The 21,948-nt window shown below is 45.1% G+C and overlaps 1 pseudogene; it reads left to right on the top strand.

Annotated features, from left to right (window-relative positions):
• The window catches only part of LOC149298463 (neural-cadherin-like), a 150,796-nt pseudogene extending 129,524 nt beyond the window's left edge, over positions 1 to 21,272 (top strand).
• The last annotated feature ends 676 nt before the right edge of the window (positions 21,273 to 21,948 follow it).

Genomic DNA, 21,948 nt, shown 5'->3' with positions numbered 1-21,948 from the left:
TGCTGCCTCCGGAGCCGGAGCGCCGGTATTTCCCAGGGAGGCGGCCGGGATTCGGAGGGGAGGCGGCGGACGGCAGGCGACGGTGGGATGTTCCGGAGCTGGTGGAGACCGAGGCCGGACAGGGAGCCAGCTCGCTCCCCAGACATAGGATCCAGTGTCCGGAGCTGCAAGAGAAGGAGTAGTCGTGCTAGGCTTCCGGGGCCTAGAGGAGGCCCGGATCAGGTGTCGCCTGGAGCAGAGTCCCTGGATCTGGAGACAGGGAGGAAGAGGAGCCGGATGGACGGCATCGCGGTCTGCGTGTGCTGGGAGCAGTCGACCAGAGAAGTACGCGGGGCAGCAGGAGGTGGGGGGGGGGGATGTTGTAGGTGGGGGTCCTGTGAGGGGTCTCCCTTTTCCATGGGGTCGTAAGGGGGGGTGGGTTAAGGTAGGAGGTCGGTGGGTATGTCTGTTTCCCCTGTGGGTAGCGTGTTTGGGCCTTGGAAGTTTTGTGGTATGTTGGGTTCTTCTGCTGATTTAGTGGGGGCCGGGGGTGCTGGCCCAGCGGGTGGTTCTCCCAGGTCTGGTGGGGCGTTGGGGGCGAGCGGTGCATCTGGCCGTTCTCAGCGGGTTAGGTGTTCTCGTTCCCTGTCCCGGCGTAGTTGGTTGGTGCGTCGTTCTTCTCGTGATAGGGGGGGGTTTGCAGTGTTAGGGTCGGGGTGTTCAGATGGTGGGGGGGGGGTTGGCGGGTATCTCGGGACAGGGCTACGGGGGTGCAGGCTTGGGGGGGTTGTTTCGTTGAGGTGGCGGGAGAGGTCATCGGGTTTGCGGTCTTTGGCAGCACATTCCAGGTGTCTTTCTGTTTCCAGGAGTCAGCGGGATGCTGAGGATCGCCGGCAGCCGGCCTTACAGCCTGTGAGCGCGAGTTCGGTGGCAGCCACTCCACAGGTTCCCTCGACGTCAGCACAGGATTCTACGGCCCAGCGGTTCGGTGCAGCCGGGGGATCGGTCGGTGAGTGTCTATTGCAGTTGATTAGCGCGTTGCCCAGGGCGTCAGTGGGTCGGTTCAGGGTTTGTTGCAGGGGCTTCGGTTTTGTTGGAGGCCTGTGGGCAAGGGGCCAGCTTGGCCTCGGGGGTTAGGGGGGCGTGGGAGCCAGGGGCTCCGGTGGCAGGTGGTGCTGGGGAGCGTTTGGCTGGTGAGGTACCCCCATCGGTAGGGCCAGACGTAGGGGACGCAGGGGCGTCTTCTGAGGTTGAGGTCGGCGAGGGTGTGGGTGATAAGGGGTCGTTGGCCGGTGTGGTGCCGGATGCGGCGCGGCAGACAGCGTATGTCTCTTGGGTCCATTGGGGGTGCATTTAAAGTCCGACAAGAGGTGGAGGAAAATTCCGAAGACTTTCGGAAATTGGCTGCGGGCTTTTTGTATTTTGGCGAGTGTTATCGGGGAGAACGTGGGAGTAGTCACAGCCTGTCCAAGTGCTTTAAGCGTGCCGAGGCAGGTGCATGCTCGGGTCAGTCTGGGTCTAAAAGGGAGAACGCCAGTGAACCGCGTCGCGATACTGCCGTGGCTAAGCCGTTACGGTAGGCGGGCGGATGCAGCGTTTCTGCGGGACGACTTTGTAGATTGTTTGGGGGTGCTGCAGGGTATTTGTTTTGACGGTTTTGAGGTGCTCTTGTTTTAGGCGGTTTTTGCTTTGGCCTTTTTCGGGTGTCGGAATTGGTTAGTCCCACTAAGTCTGTGCAAGGTGGTTTGGCTTTGCGGGATGTCGCGTGTGAGGGTGATTCTGTGGTTATCTGGTTGAGGTCTTCTAAAACGGATGTGTTGCGACGAGGCAAGCCGGTACGGTTGTATGCTTTGCCCTGTGCCGTGCGTGCGGCGTTATTAGGTTGTTCGGCCGGCAAGTGGGGTGTCATTCTTGGCTCATCGGGATTTATCACCAGTATCTGTTTCAGTTTTTGCATGTGATGAGGCTGGGGCTTGGTAATTTGGGTTGGCGTTGGCTGAATTTGGGATGCATTCGTTCCGGATCGGGGCGGCTACGGAGGCGGCACGTTTGGGGTTGGATGGTGGAGTCATCCGGAGAATCGGTCGGTGGGAGTTGGCTTATTTTCGGATGTTATCAGGCCGTTGCTTTTGTTGAGTTGACTGTGATTTGTTTTGGTTGTTTCTTTCCTCTGCTAGTTATGTTTTTTTCAGTTTTTCCTTTGCAGGGCCTCATTTCATCGTTTGGATCATCAGCCACTCTTTTGTGTACTGGGCCCGACGGAGAGCCGCAGTTAGGCGCAACAGCCTCCACGCTGGGGATGATATGGGCAGGACCGGACTGGGACAAAAAAAAGGCCCGGACATTTCAGACTAAGCAGCCCATTTTTATGAAAAAACATATATGTACATACATACATACATACATACATACATACATACATACATACATAATACTTGGTCATTCAACATGGGAAGCCTGAAGCCACAATTTAGTGCGACTAATCCTTGAAATAAATATTAACGAGTAAATAATGCAATACCTTATCTTTTCCACTAAATGATTTCAGGGCCTTCCTGTGACATCTTTGCCCCCTAAAACACATTCACTCCTTCACAAATATTTATTCACTAATTCAGATAATCATTCACTCCTTCAGATATTCATTCATACGTTGATACTCATTCATTCACTCACTCCTTCACAGATGCTGATTAATTTACTCACTCAATCTCCCATTCTCCTTCATACAGCCTCCCTCACTTGAACTGATGATGTCCACGGAAGTCTGAGCGGAGCGTACAACCTGTTCTACTCCACAGGGGAAGCAGACGTGCAGCAGGGTCATGTGACGATGGCCAGTCCGGGCCTGGATATGGGGGTGATGTTGAGCGTTTGTTGGAGCTGGTTTGCTTGGTCGGAGATGATTCCGAGATGCGATTGGCGTCATGTGAGGGATAGTGCAGCTATGGAGCGTAGCCGTGGTAAGGTTAATAAGTTAATGGCGAGTTTTGTGCATTGACGTCGCGAGGTGGTGGTTAGACATGTTGCATTGGAGGAGTTTTGCCCTAGTTTTAGTGGTGATGGGGTACATCTGTCGGACTTGATTTCTTTAACTTGGCTACTACGGAGGGGATAGAAAAGGCCTTGTTTTTTTTCTTTAGGGGGGAGTCCATCCAGCTTAAGGTGTCAAGGGATGGGCTCTTGGCGGCAGCTTGCCAGGTATCCAGGGGGTTAATTTGGTGGTAAGTGAATTGTTGGTAACATCTGGCGGGAGGTTCTTGGCTGTCGGTGCTGGGAACCTCAGGTCAGGGTGGGGGCATCTGGGTATGTCCCTTAAGTGGTATTTGGTTATGGTACCTGGATTACTTGGCAAGCTTGGTGTGTGCATTGTGTTTATTGTATATATTTACATATTTGTGTCTCGAGTCATTGTCCTTGTTAACGCGCCTATGTTTATTGTTTCAGGTTTTGGCGTGACAATGACTCAAATAAAATCGGCTGTGGCCTTTTCTCATCCATATTCAATGGAGTGTGGTGTCATTATTGGGGTTAATGGGGGGTTAAGCCTAGCCCGGAGAATCGAAGCTACAACTTCAACTACAACTTGAAATAATAGGCAAGGTGCGCAGTTCCATCCATTCTTACTGTAGGAACAAAGAAAAAAGTATCTCTCACACAGCTCACAAAAGTATTGTCTTACATATTTAGAGCAAATACTCTTACATAGCGGCATGAAAGTCAGGTGTCTTATCGACCCTTTAAACGTTTCATGATTCCTGACCTACACAGGAACTCTCACATACACACACACCAACACCACAATGTTTATTTGAGCTATCCCTGAACTACAGGGAGAAATGTAAAAGAGAGGTGCAGCTTAGTGAATGAGGGGACAAAGGGACTCTGGGGATGATTACGGGGGAGAGGACCTCCCAACGTTACAGTATGGTCAGAACGATGGAAGACTGCATTAACTCTGTCTTCACTCAGCCAGTGTGGCAAATATTTTATTTTAAGTTGTGGGAGCAGAGGGAGTGATTGCATGCTAGGGGGTGTGGAAGGCCCAAGTTTTGTTACAGACATTGCACTGTTACCAGTGTTTAATATATTACTGCACTTGTTTGCAGTTGCACATAAACAATCTCTTATTAAAACTATCGGTAGTTGTTTGTTACAAGATGTTTTCCTTACGTTTGTGTGGGGCGGCAGAGCCAGAGTAATCGTCTGCACGGCGAGCCTGAACATTCTAAGCTTAACCTTCAAACAGGGGGCGGAACCAAACTTGGATTGGGGTCAGCTGTCATTCAATTAACACCTGCAGGTTTGCCTTAAAGAAAAGTCCCACAACAGGCTGGAAGGTAAACAAGCCCTCATTGAGTTGCCATGACTCAAATTCAATAGTTTGATGTTATTTTCCTTGTCTCCACTACCATAATGGTGACAATGTAACTATATAGTTGGGGTTAACTGCACCGTTCCAGATTTTAAGGGTCGTTTTATATTATGTCCACAAGGCGGCGCTTTATGCTCATTTTATAGCCTGATGAAACCCGTGCGCATTTTAAGTGCCAACTATGGCATTTTTCCATTATTTTTTTATTTTAAATCTTTATTTTGTTTTGTATATAAAAAAAAAACACACTCACAACATATTAATATAAAGACAAAGAATGGTCAGCACCTTTGTTTACAGATAGTAAAAAGGTGAGCGAAAAACTCTTAACATATGAATTGTCCTTATTTTCAAGTGCTAAACCCTCTAGGGGAAAGATCTGGATCTTAGTCTCATAGTCAGACCTAGTTGAGGTCTGATTATAAGACGATTCTGATTATAAGACGAGGGGTCTTTTTCAGAGCATTTGCTCTGGAAAAAAACTCGTCTTATAATCGAGCAAATACGGTATAGCTTACAATACGATGTGTTTTTACAGTGGAAATGTAAAGATATAGCGCCCCAGATATCTGCCCAGTAGTTAGCAACTTGCATTTTTCAACATTCTACATGGGGTTAAAAAATTTCCCCCATTGTACCAAAATATTAACAGTTGAGTCGTGTCACATATACCCCCCCCCTTTATAATATCTTACAATACGGAAAAGCTTACTGTGGCAATTTAAAAATATAGAGCCCTACATTTTAACCCATTGGTTAAAAACAGACTTTTTTCTATATCAGAAAAGGGGTAAAAAAAATTCCTCCGTTGGACCAATACATTTACACTACATGTACCTCATAGACCCCCCCCCCTCTATAATATCTTACACATAGGGGCAACTCCATGTGTACAATACTAATGGAACCGACAGTGAATTCCATGCAGGTTTGCATCAATATAGAACAAATAAAAATCATAGATGTCAACATGCAAGATAAAAAATATTCTTAGCCCTGGTGGAAGAACAGAAATAGCCTGAGCAAGAACCTTGATTTATATGTAGTTGCGCTTTTTCTCCAGCAGAGGGCGACCTAACACTGCCTGCTTTTGGACATAGAACTGCTTCATTATTATTATTGTTATTATTTCTGCAGCGCCTCATACAGTCCATACATTCAAAGGCTGTGACAAATTTAGAATTGACAGACCAAGACAAACAGATACATTTGAAAAAGAGGGACCGTCGTTTCCCTGCATATAAAACACTTTAAAACTGATATTCCTAAAATGGCCCATTGTATAATCTCCAATCACCTTCCCCTACTTCTGTATTCATGTTCCCGGGATGCATTGTTACAAATTGTATTGTATATACAGAATGATACACTCTGCAATCTGCGCATTTTTATAGCAGAGCAATCATCCACCCTCTCAGTCTGGAGGTATCATTAGCGGCTTGGAGATTGTCATAAATGGGACAATTTACATAAAAAGCCTAAACACAAAGATTCCGCTGTAGCCGCGGGTGAAGCATGTGCTTCCCTCATATTAAACCGTTATTATATGATATTAATTATTATTATATATCCAATTATATTAAACACAAAGATTCCGCTGTAGCCACTGATGAGGCATGTGCTTCCCTGATATTAAACCGATATTATATATTATAATATATCCAATTATATTAAACACAAAGATTCTGCTCTAGCCGTGGATGAGGCATGTGCTTCCCTCATATTAAACCGTTATTATATGATATTATATGATATTATATATGAAATTATATTAAACACAAAGATTCTGCTCTAGCCGTGGATGAGGCATGTGCTTCCCTGATATTAAACCGTTATTATATGATATTATATATTATTATATATCCAATTATATTAAACACAAAGATTCCGCTGTAGCCACGGGTGAAGTATGTGCTTCCCTCATATTAAACCGTTATTATATAATATTATATATTATTATATATCCAATTATATTAAGCACAAAGGACAGCAGACAGGAGATGTGCTGCCGGAGAAATTTATCGTCTTCTTTAACGCGAAAGCCCTTGACTTACTGTGAAGGGGTAATGGGGGTAGGGGTCACTTTGGATGAAAGTACTTATCTTACTGCACGGTGGTCAGCTACAAATGCATGTGTTGCGGTGATTTACGGAGCTCATCCACCAAGCACTGAGCATAACAGGGGGGCATCCAAATGTCACATGATCACCAGCAATAGCGTGTGCTAGGGCTGCAGATAATGTAAGTGAAAGATAAAAAATCTTGTCATTTTGGAGAATTGTAACGATTCAGCTATAATAAAATGCAGCACGAGTAATGAGGACGTTGATACATTATTACAAAGTGTTACATCCCTAATACATTCCCGTATCTATTATTATTATTACCGTATTTGCTCGAGTATAAGATGACCCTGATTATAAGACAACCCCCCAAAATCTGAATATTAATTTAGGAAAAAAAGAAAAAGCCTGAATATAAGACGACCCTATAGGAAAAAAGTTTTACCAGTAAATGTTAATTCATGTAAACTATGTGAACAATTTTTTGTTAATAAAAGCTATGATTGAGAAAAATATTTTGTTTTTATTTCCTTTTTTTACAACCTGCCCCCCCAGTTATGCACATCTGCCCCCAGGCTTGCCACTCTGCCCCAGAAATGCCTTATACCCCCTATATGCCACTGTGCCCCATGATGTGCCTTTTAACCCTCTAAATGCCACTGTGCCCCATGATACGCCTTTTAACCCTCTATATGCCACTGTGCCCCATGATATGCCTTTTGACCCCATATGTGCCACTCTGCCTCCAGAATTGCCTTATACCCCTATATGCCACTCTGGCATTTAGGGGGTTAAAAGGCATATTATGGGGCAGAGTGGCTTTAAGGGGGTAAAAAGGCATTTCACAGAGCACTCTGCCTCCAGAAATGCCTTATGCCCCCCGTTTAACACTCCCTCCCCCTCCCTCCTCCAAACTTACCGGTGCTTCTGAGTCCCCGGTGCGTAGTCCGGGCAGCGTGTAGAGCTCTACGCGATTGGCGTAGACAACTTCCTCTTGAGCGGAAGACGAGGGGTATTTTTCACAGCATTTGCTCTGGGAAAAACCTTGTCTTATAATCGAGCAAATACGGTACTGTTATTATTATTGTTATTAATAATATTATAACTACTATTAATAATATTATTACTATTAGTATTGTTATATTTTATGATTATTATTATTAGTATTGCTGTTATTGTTATTTATAATATTATTACTATTAGTATTGTTATATTTTATGATTATTATTATTAGTATTGCTGTTATTGTTATTAATAATATTATTATTATTGTTATCGATACAATCATTTATTTTTAAAAATTTTTGCATCATTGAATATGTTGGTTAACAATGAACCCCATTAATTTCCCGGTTCTCCCTGAGGCTGGGGTGAGGATGAACAGACGCCATGTCTGAAACCTTATATAGCACATACTATAGTCCAATCTTATAGCATAAAGTGCAGATATTGCCCCGTTATACATCTTTCACATAATAATGATTATTATTGCCCCTCTCCATGCGGTAGGTGCCCTGTTACAGCTCCTGTAGCTGTCCTCCGATGAATATCACGGTTTATTCACGTATTGTTACTGCGAGGTCTGCCCCCCCCCAGGCTGTCAGGATCTCCTGGTAGGAATGGAGGTGGATCTTGCAGGTAGAGGGCGGCCCTGATTGATCCACCTGGGTCAGGACTGCTGGGCTGTTCAGTGATTTCCAAAGAGCTGCTTTGATGTTGCCTCTTAATCCACTCTTTCTATTAAGAAATGGAAACCCAAAAGACCCCACAAGTTTGCGTGGGGGGCTGCTGTCAACTTTCTGCCCCCCGAAAAGCCTGTTTGGGGTGAATTGGGGAATTATCTGCTCAATCAAGCAGCAGGCCAAGGCCCTGGAATATAATATTGGTTGCAGATCGGCAGAGCTCTGGGGTCTGGATTATTACACCAAAATCTACCCCCTGGAGGGATTGTTTGGACTCCGGCTGAACTGTTACAGTAAGGACACGGAGGGCCGGTGAGTGGCTTGTTTATAAGACAAGCATGTGGTTTTATTTATCAATAAATAGTTTTTTTTAAAAAAAATACAAACTGGGCCGAAAGGGTTAAACCCTGTGTTTTATGCTGTTGTGATGTAGCATCTGAGATGTTTGCCGCTCGCTTATATGTCTTTAACGATACGATTGTGTTTGCCTGGCGATGGGCCGAACGCCGCTGTGGCACACAGAGGGTTTATATTGTAGCGCTGTTTACTCTTTGTGCAGAGTTTATGTCCATGTTCTGGGGTTTGATTCGCTCGCTGGGCCGCGGCATGCCGGTTCCCCTCTCATGTGTGTAAAGCTGATCGTTCCAAGTTCTTGGTGCTGATACGTTGTATATAAGTAATAATAATAAAAGTAATAATGCCGTCTGCCATTTTTGTTTGCTATGTGTTATTTAAAGCCTCCCGCACGCCCCCAGATGCCCCTCGGTTCTCTGCCATGTTCTGGACGTTCCGTGTTTAATTGCCGGATAATTCTGACTTCGTGCAACAAATGTGATATTAATGGCTGTGGGTAGTTGGCTCGGCCACGCGTTACTTTCACTGGATTTGGCTCTTTATATCGTAGCCTTATATCTGCAGATCTGCGTCTTTATATTATAACTTTATATCTGCAGATCTGTGTCTTTATATTATAACTTTATATCTGCAGATCTGCGTCTTTATATTATTACTTTATATCTGCAGATCTGTGTCTTTATATTATAACTTTCTATCTGCAGATCTATGTCTTTATATTATAACTTTATATTATAACTTTATATCTGCAGATCTATGTCTTTATATTATAACTTTATATCTGCAGATCTGTGTCTTTATATTATAACTTTATATCTGCAGATCTATGTCTTTATATTATAACTTTATATCTGCAGATCTGTGTCTTTATATTATAACTTTATATCTGCATATCCGTGTCTTTACATTATAACTTTATATCTGCAGATCTGCGTCTTTATATTATAACTTTATATCTGCAGATCTGCGTCTTTATATTATAACTTTATATCTGCAGATCTGCGTCTTTATATTATAACTTTATATCTGCAGATCTGCGTTTTTATATTATAACTTTATATCTGCAGATCTGCGTCTTTATATTATAACTTTATATCTGCAGATCTGCGTCTTTATATTATAACTTTTTATATCTGCAGATCTGCGTCTTTATATTATAACTTTTTATATCTGCAGATCTGTGTCTTTATATTGTAACTTTATATCTGCAGATCTGCGTCTTTATATTATAACTTTATATCTGCATATCTGCGTCCTCATATTATAACTTTATATCTGCAGATCTGCGTCTTTATATTATAACTTTATATCTGCAGATCTGCGTCTTTAAATTATAACTTTATATCTGCAGATCTGCGTCTTTATATTATAACTTTATATCTGCATATCTGTGTCCTCATATTATAACTTTATATCTGCAGATCTGCGTCTTTATATTATAACTTTATATCTGCAGATCTGCGTCTTTATATTATAACTTTGTCTGCATATCTGCGTCTTTATATTATAAAGACCTGCTGCCCGCGGACCTGCTGCCTGTGCGCGTACTCAGTGCCGTGGAACGTCCATATACCCGGTGGTCCGCGGAGCCTACAGCTGCTGCAGATCTGCTTTGGAAGTTAAGAGGTTGATGGCGCAGTGGGCTACAAGTTTGGGTTCTTAAAGGTTCCTATTGTTCCACCGCATACATGTTGGGTTCTAAAGCATTTATCCTGCTGGCTTTTGAGTTTGTAATGATGTCCCCGGGGTATCATACACCAAAGACTGCATCGTACAAATGACATCGTAAGCGGCTTACAGCTCTATGAGTCATTACATTTGCCACACGTTATAGAAAGAGATGGGCTATGTCACTCTTCCTCGGAATCTGTCACGCTGACAGCCGGCCTCCAGATCTTTCCTTTGATAATTTTAATGGAAAAAATGTTTCCAAAGGTCACTTGAAGAATAAAAATGTTACTGGGGGGGAATAGTCTTAAGAAAAAAACCCGATGCGTAACATTTGAAATACCTTCTAGAACAGAAGAAAACGCCTCAAATTCACTTTTTCACTTTTTTATGCCTACGGGCAGAAAAAAAATATTTTTTTTGGATGGGTGTTTTTTTAGGACTCCCCCTCAAATTTTTTATGACTTTCTGGTTTGAGGATGTGCGATAATATCAGATAATATCACTGATACACGTAAATATAGAGAAAGGGGGACATCCTCCGACTGGCAATTTGTCTTGTCATCATTGTGACCTTGTTGACCCTTCAAGTGGCAAAAAGACCGGCGCTGGCACACCGAGAGTTAACACATCGTATATTGTTCCCAATGGAAAGCTCACTGATTTAATTACAGGATAAATCTCAATTGCGCCGTACTTTGTCTTATTCTAGGGTAATTCTGAATGTTCTTCGTGCCCCGTCTCACGCATCGCTTAGTATATCGAAGGCTTGTTTTGGTAAATGAAATGCCCCCTCCTCTCCCTTCCCATCACATCCTAGCAGACCCCTTGATGTCTCTGCCACACACAGAGAGCGGGCTGAATGTCTCCTTCTCCACCCATAGGGGGTGCCCTAAACGCCTCCAACTTGACCAAATCTCTGGCTTTCTGCATCAAACTACCTTCAGCTTCAGGAGGATCGCAGATGTTGTTGGGTTTTGATACGTTGTATCTTCTCGTTTCCATTGAATCCCCTTTTCCTAGCCTGCTGGGTGTGATGAGGACCAGGCTCAGGGGCTGCCTGCTCTGCATCCTCCTTTCCAGGTCGGCTCTGGTGTTTCTGGCCACCTGGACTGATGAAGTACCTAAAAGACCTAAAAGTCTTCTCCGGGTCAGTGCAGGAGAACTGGCCCATAGGGACTAAAGTGAATGGGTTAAACATCCCCCTGAACAGAATCAGCCCCCAGACTTGGTGCTCCGGGGTAACAGGTCCCGGCTGCATCTGGAGCTGCTCGGGGACAGGGGGTCTCTGTTTGAGGTCTATTTCCACCACAGGTATGCCCAGCTGTCTCTGAAGACCACCCAGGTGCTGGACAGGGAGGAGAGCTCCCGGTATGTGTTCAGGCTGGGGCTGTGCTGCCAGCGGTGCTCCTCTCCGGGGCATACCGTCAGCGAGCTGGCCGTGCTCACCGTGCATGTGTTGGATTAGAATGATAATGCCCCCCGGATTGCCCCTGCGAACTGCTCCACAATCAGCCTGGATGAGATGGCGGGGCTGAGGTTCGTGGTGTTCAGATCCACGATCCGGATCAAGGGACCAACGCCGAGGCTTCTCCGGGCTTCTTCAGGTGGAAGAGGGCATCCCCCGTGCCCCAGGCGTTCTATGCCATCTCCATAGCAGAAGACGCCGCCCCGGGCTCTGCTGTGAGTGCCCTGGAACCTGGAGAACTCAATGTCTCCTCATTCCAGCCGGTCTCCCCCGTGGACTGTCCTGTTGGGGTGAACTGGGAGACCGGCGCCGTGACCCTCTTCAGGACCCTGGACAGAGAGTCCGCTGCCAAACACCGCTGTCTCTTCAGAGTGCTGGACGGTACCGGTAAGGGGTCCATTCGGAACTCTGGGACAACGTGCTACATGGCAAACATCACACTGGTCTCCATGGTGACTGCACTACTTTTAACACCCCACTGGTCTCCATGGTGACTGCCCCACATGTAAAATCTTGCTGTGTGTTCTGCTTTTAAACAATTAATAGAGAAATATGTGGGAGTCTATGGAGCGATCCCTGTTATAACCTGCAGTGATCAGAGCCCACGGATATGTATTGCCATGCGCTCTCTCTCTGTAAGCTCTGTGAATCTGATTTAGGGGCAATGCAGGGACCTCAAAGCAGAACTCCACGATATTCTGTGATCCGAACAACATCATAAGAAACCGTCTTATTGGAGAAACTCGTGAGTGAGGGTCCGGCTTATTGGAGAAACTCGTGAGTGAGGGTCCGGGTTATTGGAGAAACTCGTGAGTGAGGGTCCTGCGTATTGGGGAATCCCTCATTTCTCCAATAATCTCCTCTCCGGTCTCCTTGGAATTGCAGCCGTGTGATCCGGACAGAGCAGACGTCTCGGCGTAATGGCCGCTGGTTACCCTTTTTTTCTCATTCAGGGTTTTCTCATTTCATATTTCTTCCGCTTGCACAAATTCATTTATCATAAAGTCATGCAATTTTTTTTTTCTTTTTCAACCTATTATCATCGATGACATGTCTGTAATTCCCGCGATTCTTTGGAGACGAGAGCTCAATACGTTTTAAAGCCTGGCATAGAACGTCTATTACGTCTCTGCCGGGGAGAATGTCACCTTTTGGTCTTTTTTTTTTCATGGCGTAAAATATTACAGCCGGCGTATCAGCTTCACTCCCATAACCTAATGCGTTGTAATACATTGTGGTTCATCGGGTCTCTCCCAACGAAGGCTCGAGAGTTTCCCCCGATACGATCCATAAATGAAAGGCGACTGCATAGACTTCCTTCTATAACGTCTCACAAGTGGTTTGCCGGGGGCGGTCAGGCTGGGATGAGTTTTAGGCTCAGAAGACCTATAGGTTTGGTGTTTCACGAGCCTCGGGGTAGGAGGTAGCACTGAATGGTTCTATGGCAGCGTTTCTCTGCGGAGGGACTTGATTTTGTACTCTGGGGACTGTTTTCCAGATACAGAACGTTTGTATCGGAGGAAGCGGCTCCCAACACCCTGGTTGCCACCGTACATGCCTTTGATCCAGATGGAGATCATGTGACTTACAACATTTTGGAAGGAAATAGAGAAGGAAACTTTATTATTGACTCCGAGAAAGGTACGGGGAGCTTTCTTTTGTAAAATACCACCAATGCTTTTTACAGATACCTGATGATTTCTTGCATATTCTGCTACCTTAGGAAGAAAATTCAGATAAAATCAAGTTCCTCCCCAGAATTCCATCGCAGTAACTATAACTTGACATTCTTAAGTAGTTGAGTAGGGGGTATCGCTTACCCTGGGTTAAGGGTTTGTAACAATGGGACTGATTTATCCTCAAACCATTTAACAGGAAAAATCCATCTTGGTTCTAACCTGCTTCCAAAGCATCATGGAGCCGAGTATGTTCTGTATGTGACCGCCACAGATGACAACGCTTCGGAGGGTCCTCACAGCCTCACCGGCACGACTACGGTCGTCGTGAGAGTCGATGACGTCAACCAGAACAAGCCCTTCTTCCAATCAGGTACGTCATACATTAACTCCAGAAAACCGCTTAGAAGAATAATCCCTTACTGAACGCCAACGAACTAAAGCCGCGTTAGAACTGTCCTTCGCTACAAGATGTAGCCAGATCCTAAAAGAAATGTGTGGATTTAACGTTATTTCCAGTGTGCCCAGTACCGTCACCACGCCGTAGTCCTGGAGAACCAGCCCCCAGGAACGTTTGTGCTGCAGGTGGAGGCGAAAGACGCAGACGTTGGCGTCAACGGTCAAGTGGAATACGGGATCGTTCATCGCGAGGGCTCTCTTCCTGTATTCAGCATCCATCCGGACACAGGTGCCACCGCCTCCTATACCTTAAAGCCCTTTAAACATTGCATGGAGAGAAGGGCTCCGGCACGGTGACCGAGGACACACTTTCCTCCCAGTGTATTTGTGTTCTAGGTTTTTAATATGCTTTTTGCTGGATTGGTGTATACGCTTCTACCCTTCTACCCCAGGGTCAACAGAGGTGACATCTTGGAGCTTCATTTGATTCTGTTAAAACCAGTGGGTCAGATAGGCTCGGTGATGCAGGTTTTAACCATGGTTGTTGGTCAGGTTAATCAGCCAAGCTTTTTTTCTCAAAAGCTTATGAGAAAATGTTCTTCACGTGTTATAGCAGGAATTGCCAGTCACATTGCCTCCGTGCTTTCTTTAACACGTTTCCCACGCAGGAGTCCTGACAACCCTTCAGAGCTTTGATCGGGAGAAGCAGAAAGAGTTCCCCGTCACCATCAAAGCCACAGACCAGGCGGCCGAGCCTCTCATAGGGCTGTGCCAGATCAACATACAGATCCAGGACCAAAATGACAACGACCCCAGCTTTGAGAACAAACACTACGAATGTTTCCGTGGGTAGAGTATGAGATCTCTACAAGCACCAAGTCCCCATCATGTTCTTCTGTCCTCTTCTAATTATAGCTTTAAGTGGAATTCAGCGTTTAGAGTCTTCCTAGATCTGCTGGTCCACAAGAGCTTGGCCAGCTCGCCCATGGGGTATTTGGGACCCCAGTTGACAACATAGAATTCAAATGTTTTCATTCTTGTCCCAGATTTCCTGAGAGAAGATGCTGCTGTGGGAACCAGCTTCCTCCGCGTTGCGGCCCGTGATGACGATTATGGCGTGAATGGAACGATCACGTACTCGGTGTCTGGAGAGGAACCAGTGGCCTTCAGCATTAACACCTCTACGGGGTGGCTTTATGTTCGCCAGCCAATATCTCGGGTAACGTAGCAAGCGTTTACATGCCGTGTTTAGAGAACCAACTTACATTTCAACAAGTGATAGTACTCTTAAATGAAAATATCGCGGTGTCACCTTCTGACCCCAGACCCCTTTATACAATATGACTTATAGTAGGATTGTAAGCCACTATATATATAATGCAATAATAAGATATGGCGCACTTGTATCTCTCTTTTGTTCCTAATATTAAGTAACCGGTTTAATGTACATATTGCAAAACTACAATGTATCTCTTATGACAGCGAGTAGCTTTGTGTTTGGATATTTCAACTTTATGCTTTGCAAACACAGCTGGTGGCTTTTTAAGTGGGGACGTAACGGGGCTTTTTGGATAGTTTTAAGGCATTGTCAAGCTGTCATGTTTGCTTTTTCTGAAATCAAAAGTCTCTACGGCCAGACGACGACATCTGGACACTGATTGGAAGGCCCCCGTGTGAGTCCCCGAGGTTACCGCTAAATGAGACTCTCCATTGCAGAATGCCAGCTGTTTGCTGGGAATCGTCCACTGTCTTTTTTTTCTTGTTTTTTTGATACGTGCCTCTGGGTAGCTCTGCAATTGGAAATTGGTTGCGCGATAGAATGAAAAACCATACAAAAAAAAGAAAAGTACCATACAACTAAATAACACTTTGAGTACCAGAGTATGTGAGTGGTGCATGAAACTCCTCAACCATCTGTTACTCACAGCTTTTAAATCAATTGGGAGAGCAGTTTTGGGTTTGTTTTTTTTGTCGGGGAGGTTGCTGAATGGAGAAGGTTTAAGTGAATGTAATTCATTTTTTTGTCTTAACCTTTTTTTTCCCATCAGAAATCATTAATAACACTAGAGGTCACGGCCGTGGACGGAGGAAATAGAAGCACGCAGGTGGAAGTAGCCGTTCGAATCACAGATGCTCAGAATCAGCCTCTGGTCTGGGAAAAAGAAAGATATGACCTGGTGATTCCGGAAAATACCATGAGAGATACGCCTGTTGTGGTATGACGTGACCTCTGACCTGGAAACCAGTGGAAATTTTTCCACCCGTCGGTGGGAACTGTACAATGCTTCCAGCCATTGGTAGGAGTCATAGAAGGATTCTGCCCATTGGTGTATGATCTCATTTGAATATGGATTTCTCCCTCATGCCCGGCTACCAGGGATCATTCCCATCTAGACATCTGCTTCCCGTTAGGCCTGATATGAAGCTAGTGAGAGGGAACGGGGTATGGAGACATCACCACTAAGGAGCCTTAATCACCCTTCTAATGTCTGTCATTTCCGAGTGGACTTCCTGCTGTTGAGGGCTTCTTTTTACTGTAATTCACTGTTAATTACACAATGTTCTGCCATTCCTACAGACCGTTAAAGCTTCCTCACTGCTGGGAGACCCTCGTGTGACGTACAATTTAGAGGAAGGATTGGTCCCGGAGACTAACATGCCCGTTCGTTTCTACCTGACGGTAAATCGAGAAGAAGGCTCTGCCTCCGTTCTTGTAGCTGAACCTTTAGATTATGAAACAACCAGGACTTTTATCCTGAAGATCCGAGCTCAGACCGTTGCTGCTGTGCCATTGGCTGCCTTCACTACGGTGTACATTAACATTACAGGTAAAATCTTCGGATATCAATTCTGTGCCTGCGCTGCTAGAACAGCAAATGTGAAGCCGGACTTGTTTATATTGCAGATGTGAATGACAATGTGCCCTTCTTTACGTCGTCCATATATGAGGCCACCGTTACAGAAGGCCTTGAATTGGGAACATTTGTGCTCCAGGTGTCTGCATCTGACCAAGATCTCGGACTGAATGGAGAGGTGAGTTCATACGTGAAACCTCATCACACGCACACTCTGACTCCTATAGCTCTGTGTTCCTAGGTATACTAAATGCGGTACCAACTTATAAAATCTGCACCCATTGACGCATGTTCTTTAGATATCCCTGGTCCTTCTAGCCATAGCATATATTCCTGTAATTTGCACATGTAAAACAAAGTGCTTTATGGCCATACCAATCCGTAGGGCAGGGCCATACCAATCCGTAGGACAGGGCCATACCAATCCGTAGGACAGGGCCATACCAATCCGTAGGACAGGGGCATATCAGTCTGTAGGAGAGGGGCATACCAATCTGTAAGACAGGGCCATACCAATCTGTAAAACAGGACCATACCAGTCTGTAAGACAGGGCCATACCAATCTGTAGGACAGGGGCATCCCAAACTGTAAGACAGGGCCATACCAATCAGCAGGACAGGGTCATACCAATCAGCAGGACAGGGCCATACCGATCCATGGGACAAGGCCATAACATTTCATAGCATAGTGCCATACCTATCAAGAGGACAGGGGTGCATACCAGTTTATAGCACAGGGCCATTACGATTCATGGGACAGGGCAATACTGATTCATAGGATCAGGCCATACTGGTTCAAAGGACAGGGGTGTATACCAATTCATAGCACAGGGCCATACCGATCCATAGGAGAGGGGTGTATACCAGTTCATAGTACAGGGCCATACTGATCCGTGGGACACGGCCATACCAATATCTACACTAGATCAGGGGGTCAGCACGTTAATTAGAGTTACTGATGCCACATAGGGGGGTTTTCTCGCCTGATAACACTGTCTGGTATTAGGGCCAGATTGTTGATTGTCGAGGGGTCACGTGTCAGTTAAAGCCACAAATAAATAATAAAGAGCAGACAGACCTTTTGCTCATCGGATCGCAGCATTTCCTGCGCACCGGCATTACTGTTACGTTAATAATATATGTAGTCCTGGCAGAACGTGTTCAGTAAAAGCTTCCAGGCCTTTGCAACAAAGAGCATTAGTGGTTTTCCATCAGTTCCACCTCATATCAGCAAAGTGTTTTCAAGCCAGCCTGCGCTAACTGTGGTCTGATTGTCTTGCTCCAGATCACCTATTCTATTTTAGAAGATCGCAGCGGAGACCATGCTCTGTTCCACATCGATCCCCAGACGGGAGTCATTTACACAGCTGCCGTGTTTGACCGGGAGACCAAGGGCTCGTATCTCCTAGAAGTTATGTCGTCAGATGGATCAGAGTCTGCTCGACCTGGAAAACATGGGCAACCCAATTCTGGTGAGGATAATATGGGGTTTATTTTGGCACAGTGGCCTTACTGCTCAACCAAAATGCAGCATACATCCCAAGATCTATTCCTAAATAGTTGCCCACAACCATCCCCACCCCAAGGTCCTGCCGAGATACCCATAGCCCTCCCTACCCCAAGGTCTGATCCTGCGAAGTTGCCCACAAACCACCCCAATGTATGTTCACAAAGCAGTGCCCATAGCCCATAGCCCATAAAACCTCAATGCCTCATCCTTCTGAGGTGCTCATAGCCCTTCATACCCCAACGTCTGATCCTGCTGAGATGCCCATAGCCCTTCATACCCCAACGTCTGATCCTGCTGAGATACCTATACCCCTCCATACCCCAACGTCTGATCCTGCTGAGATACCCATACCCCTCCATAGCCCAATGTCTGATCCTGCTGAGATACCCATACCCCTCCATACCCCAAGGTCTGATCCTGCTGAGATATCCATGCCCCTCTTTACCCCAACATCTGATCCTGCTGAGATACCCCAAAGTCTGATCCTGCTGCAGTGCCAGAGGGAGGGTCAATTGTTACGTTGGTAACTCTCAGCCCTGTTACCTCCTCACCTTTTAAATATTTAGGGTTGGGCACACCTTTCAACATGTAAAGAAACCCCGGGATTAACTCATGCAGTTCTGTTCGTATAAAATGACTTTAAGATGCCAGAAGTTTATGCAAATCATGTAACTTTTTGTGTATTTAAATTAAGTTATGCGCAAAAAATGAAATGTATTCTTTTATGCAATGCTAATGAAATTCACTAATATCATTAATTTATAATGGTGTTCAAAAGGATCTACGTCCTAACGCTCCTCTGAAGAGCAGCACGGTTTGCAAATGAGAACAAATTAACCCCAATAAAATGCGTTATTGGGGCGATTGGGCCAGAAATAATTTTTTTTTTTTAAATGAGCCATTGACATGGGGAGTTATACTCGTGTTATCCATTGAAACAAATTCCCGTCCACATTCATCTCATCTTCAAGAGCTTTGGAATAACGCGGCTGTATAAGTTGTTTCCGAGCCGCAGGGTCTGTCCGCGGATTGTCTGCATATTAGTTTTCATTTAACATGCGGGCGGACAGTTTAAGGAATTGCGGCTGACAGAAGTGCCTCTGTGAAGTATTTTAATCTCCTGCCTCTCGTCTCTGCAGACTCGGCGTACGTGAGCGTTTTCATCAGCGATGTTAATGATAACCAGCCGGCCTTCGCTCAGCGCGCTTACCACGTTAACGTGCAGGAAGACCAGGACGTGGGGTCCATTGCTGCCCTTGTCAGTGCCACTGATCTTGACGAAGGTGAAATAAGTGTGACCGAGTTGTAAGAGAGTTACAGAGCTCTGCCCCCAAAGAGTTATAAATGTAGGAATGTGACCAAGGATAGTTCAGCTGGGTCTAGGAATGTGACCAAGGATAGTTCAACTGATACCCCTAGACCAGGGGTTTCCACCCCTAGTTCTCAAAAGAGTAAAGAATGGTAATAAACTGATTTTTTGTACCAAGAAGAAATTGCTAATCTACATAAAGTCCATGTTACGGAAGTTTGGTGAGCAAAGGAATTATCAGTAACTAGTAATATCTCATTCCTGTGCTTATCAGTAATGCGGATCATTCATTTGACTCGACATACAAGTCATTCCGTTTAAAGGGAAGCTGTTTGGTTTGGAAGAAGCTCTCAGAATGTTTGTTTATGTTACAGGGATGAATGCAAAGATCCGCTATCAGATCACAGCTGGGAATAACGGGGGAGCCCTGGATGTAGACCCAGAAACCGGCGCTGTCTTCATTTTCCAGCCACTGAATTACGAGGAGGTGCCGGTCTATGAACTCACTGTGCTGGCGTCGGACGGGAAGTGGGAAGATTATACCACGGTCATGATCAACGTGTTGAACAAAAATGATGAGGCTCCGGTTTTCTCGCAGAACGAGTACCAAGGTCACATAATGGAAGAACTGTCACACTTACCGGTTTTGGTACTGGTACTTTGAACATGTTTCCAGAATTTGTTTGACTTCATCTTCCTTATAACTCTCAGAACAAGGGGGTTAGGGGTATTCTTCAAATGTTCTTGGCCAATAATAACAATACTACTGTGTTTACTCTTTGACGTATGTCAAGGTTTCTGCTGTAGACCCAGATGACCGAGAACAAGGAACCATGAAGTATTTTCTGCATGGAAGCGGAGCAGGTAATGTTTTTACCATAAATGAAAGGACAGGAGGAATATTTGCCCAAAAGCCTCTGGATCGCGAGGAACACGCTCTCTGGAGGTTTGTGGTTCTTGCCACAGATGAAGGAGGAGATGGCCTCACAGGATTTGCCGATGTGATCATTTATGTAGATGATGTGAATGACCACGTACCGCATTTCATCTGTGAGAGAAACACCTGCAGTGGAGATGTGCTGGAAAACGCTCCTGCCAACGCGTCCGTCATGGAGATGAGTGCAGTTGAACCAAGGGTTCCAATGCTATTCTGACTTACTCCATCGTTAACAATCCCCTGGATTTGCTTAACCGAAGCATCTTCGGCATAGACTCCACCTATGTTATTTTTACAGCCCTCGGGAACCTAGACCATGAAGAGACAGATACTTACTTTCTTCTTATTGAAGTTGAAGATGGCGGAGGAATGAGTTCCACCGGTACGGCAACTATTCATGTTCTAGATATAAACGATCACGCACCGGTGTTCACTCAGGATACGTGGCATGCTACCGTCTGGGAGACAAGTGAAATCAACTCTAACGTCCTTCAGGTGGTGGCAGTAGATGAAGATGACGGAGAAAACACTTTATTGTCATTTAGCATCGTTGGAGGAGACCCAGGCCACGAATTTACTATTGAAAGCAACCAAAAGGAGAAACACGCGATAATTAAACTTAATAAGAAGCTGGATTATGAGATCCCTGAGGAACGGAGATTTAACCTTACCATCGAGGTCCGGGACTGTGATTTTAATTCAGTTTCCCACTGCCTGATCCGAATTAAATGGACAGTTTGTTTATGGCGTTCACGCGGAGTCTGATGTCTTCAGTCTGTTTTATGTTGACCAAAGCGGGGCTGTCAAAGTGGTGAAAGCCCTAGACCGGGAGGTGACTTCCCAATACCTCCTGGTCATTGTAGCTTCAGACCGGGGTATCCCAGTTCAAACAGGAAGCGCAACTGTCATTCTAGACGTTCTGGATGTTAACGACAACGGGCCAGCATTGGCTGCTCTGTACAAACCTATTGTTTGGGAAAAGATTGTAAGTGAGTAGCCTCAATAGTCTCTTCTCTGCTGTTGTGACCAGTATTGTAGCTATTAATTATATCTTTACGTTCTCTGTCCCAGATGCATTATTTTACATGTTTTGGCTCCAAGTCTTTAATAACCCTTCCTATCCGCCCCCCCGCCCCGAACATCAGTTTGGTTATACGTACGTTCTCTTGATAAAGAGGCAGGAATAATGTTTGTTTTTAAACTGATTATAGAGACCCACGGCGAATGGTGGCTGTAAGATAAAGGTCGTTCTAGACACGTCATTTTTTGCTAGAAGATTTATAAATATGAATTTTATATTTGTACATAAAATTAATAATTTAAGCATACGAGAGATCGAAACAAAGGAAAAAATAATTAATCTCCTTGTCAAGGACAGACACGCAGGCCCACTTATTTTTTATTTTTTTTACATTTTTTAAGTAGGCTAATGACATGTAAAATATTGATATTTATTAGATCGCTTTAAATCTGCACAATGAGTTTACATCCAAAAATCCCTCCTGGCAAACGCCGCCAAGTGAAAGTGAGCAGCAACAGTGAACGAATGATCTTTAGTCAACGTTAATGGCTGTCAGTTATTTTCATTCCGCGGTTAACTGAGCTAAACAGGAGGGACGTATTGGAAATTAGTCCTCGTTAATTCTCCAGCAGGGCATGCTGATCGTATATTG

This window comes from Sceloporus occidentalis, unplaced genomic scaffold, assembly GCF_023333645.1.
Source record: "Sceloporus occidentalis isolate IW3139 unplaced genomic scaffold, rSceOcc1.0.p SCAF_32, whole genome shotgun sequence".
Classification (NCBI taxonomy): Eukaryota; Metazoa; Chordata; class Lepidosauria; order Squamata; family Phrynosomatidae; genus Sceloporus; species Sceloporus occidentalis.
This window is presented reverse-complemented; position numbering and strand designations above follow the sequence as displayed.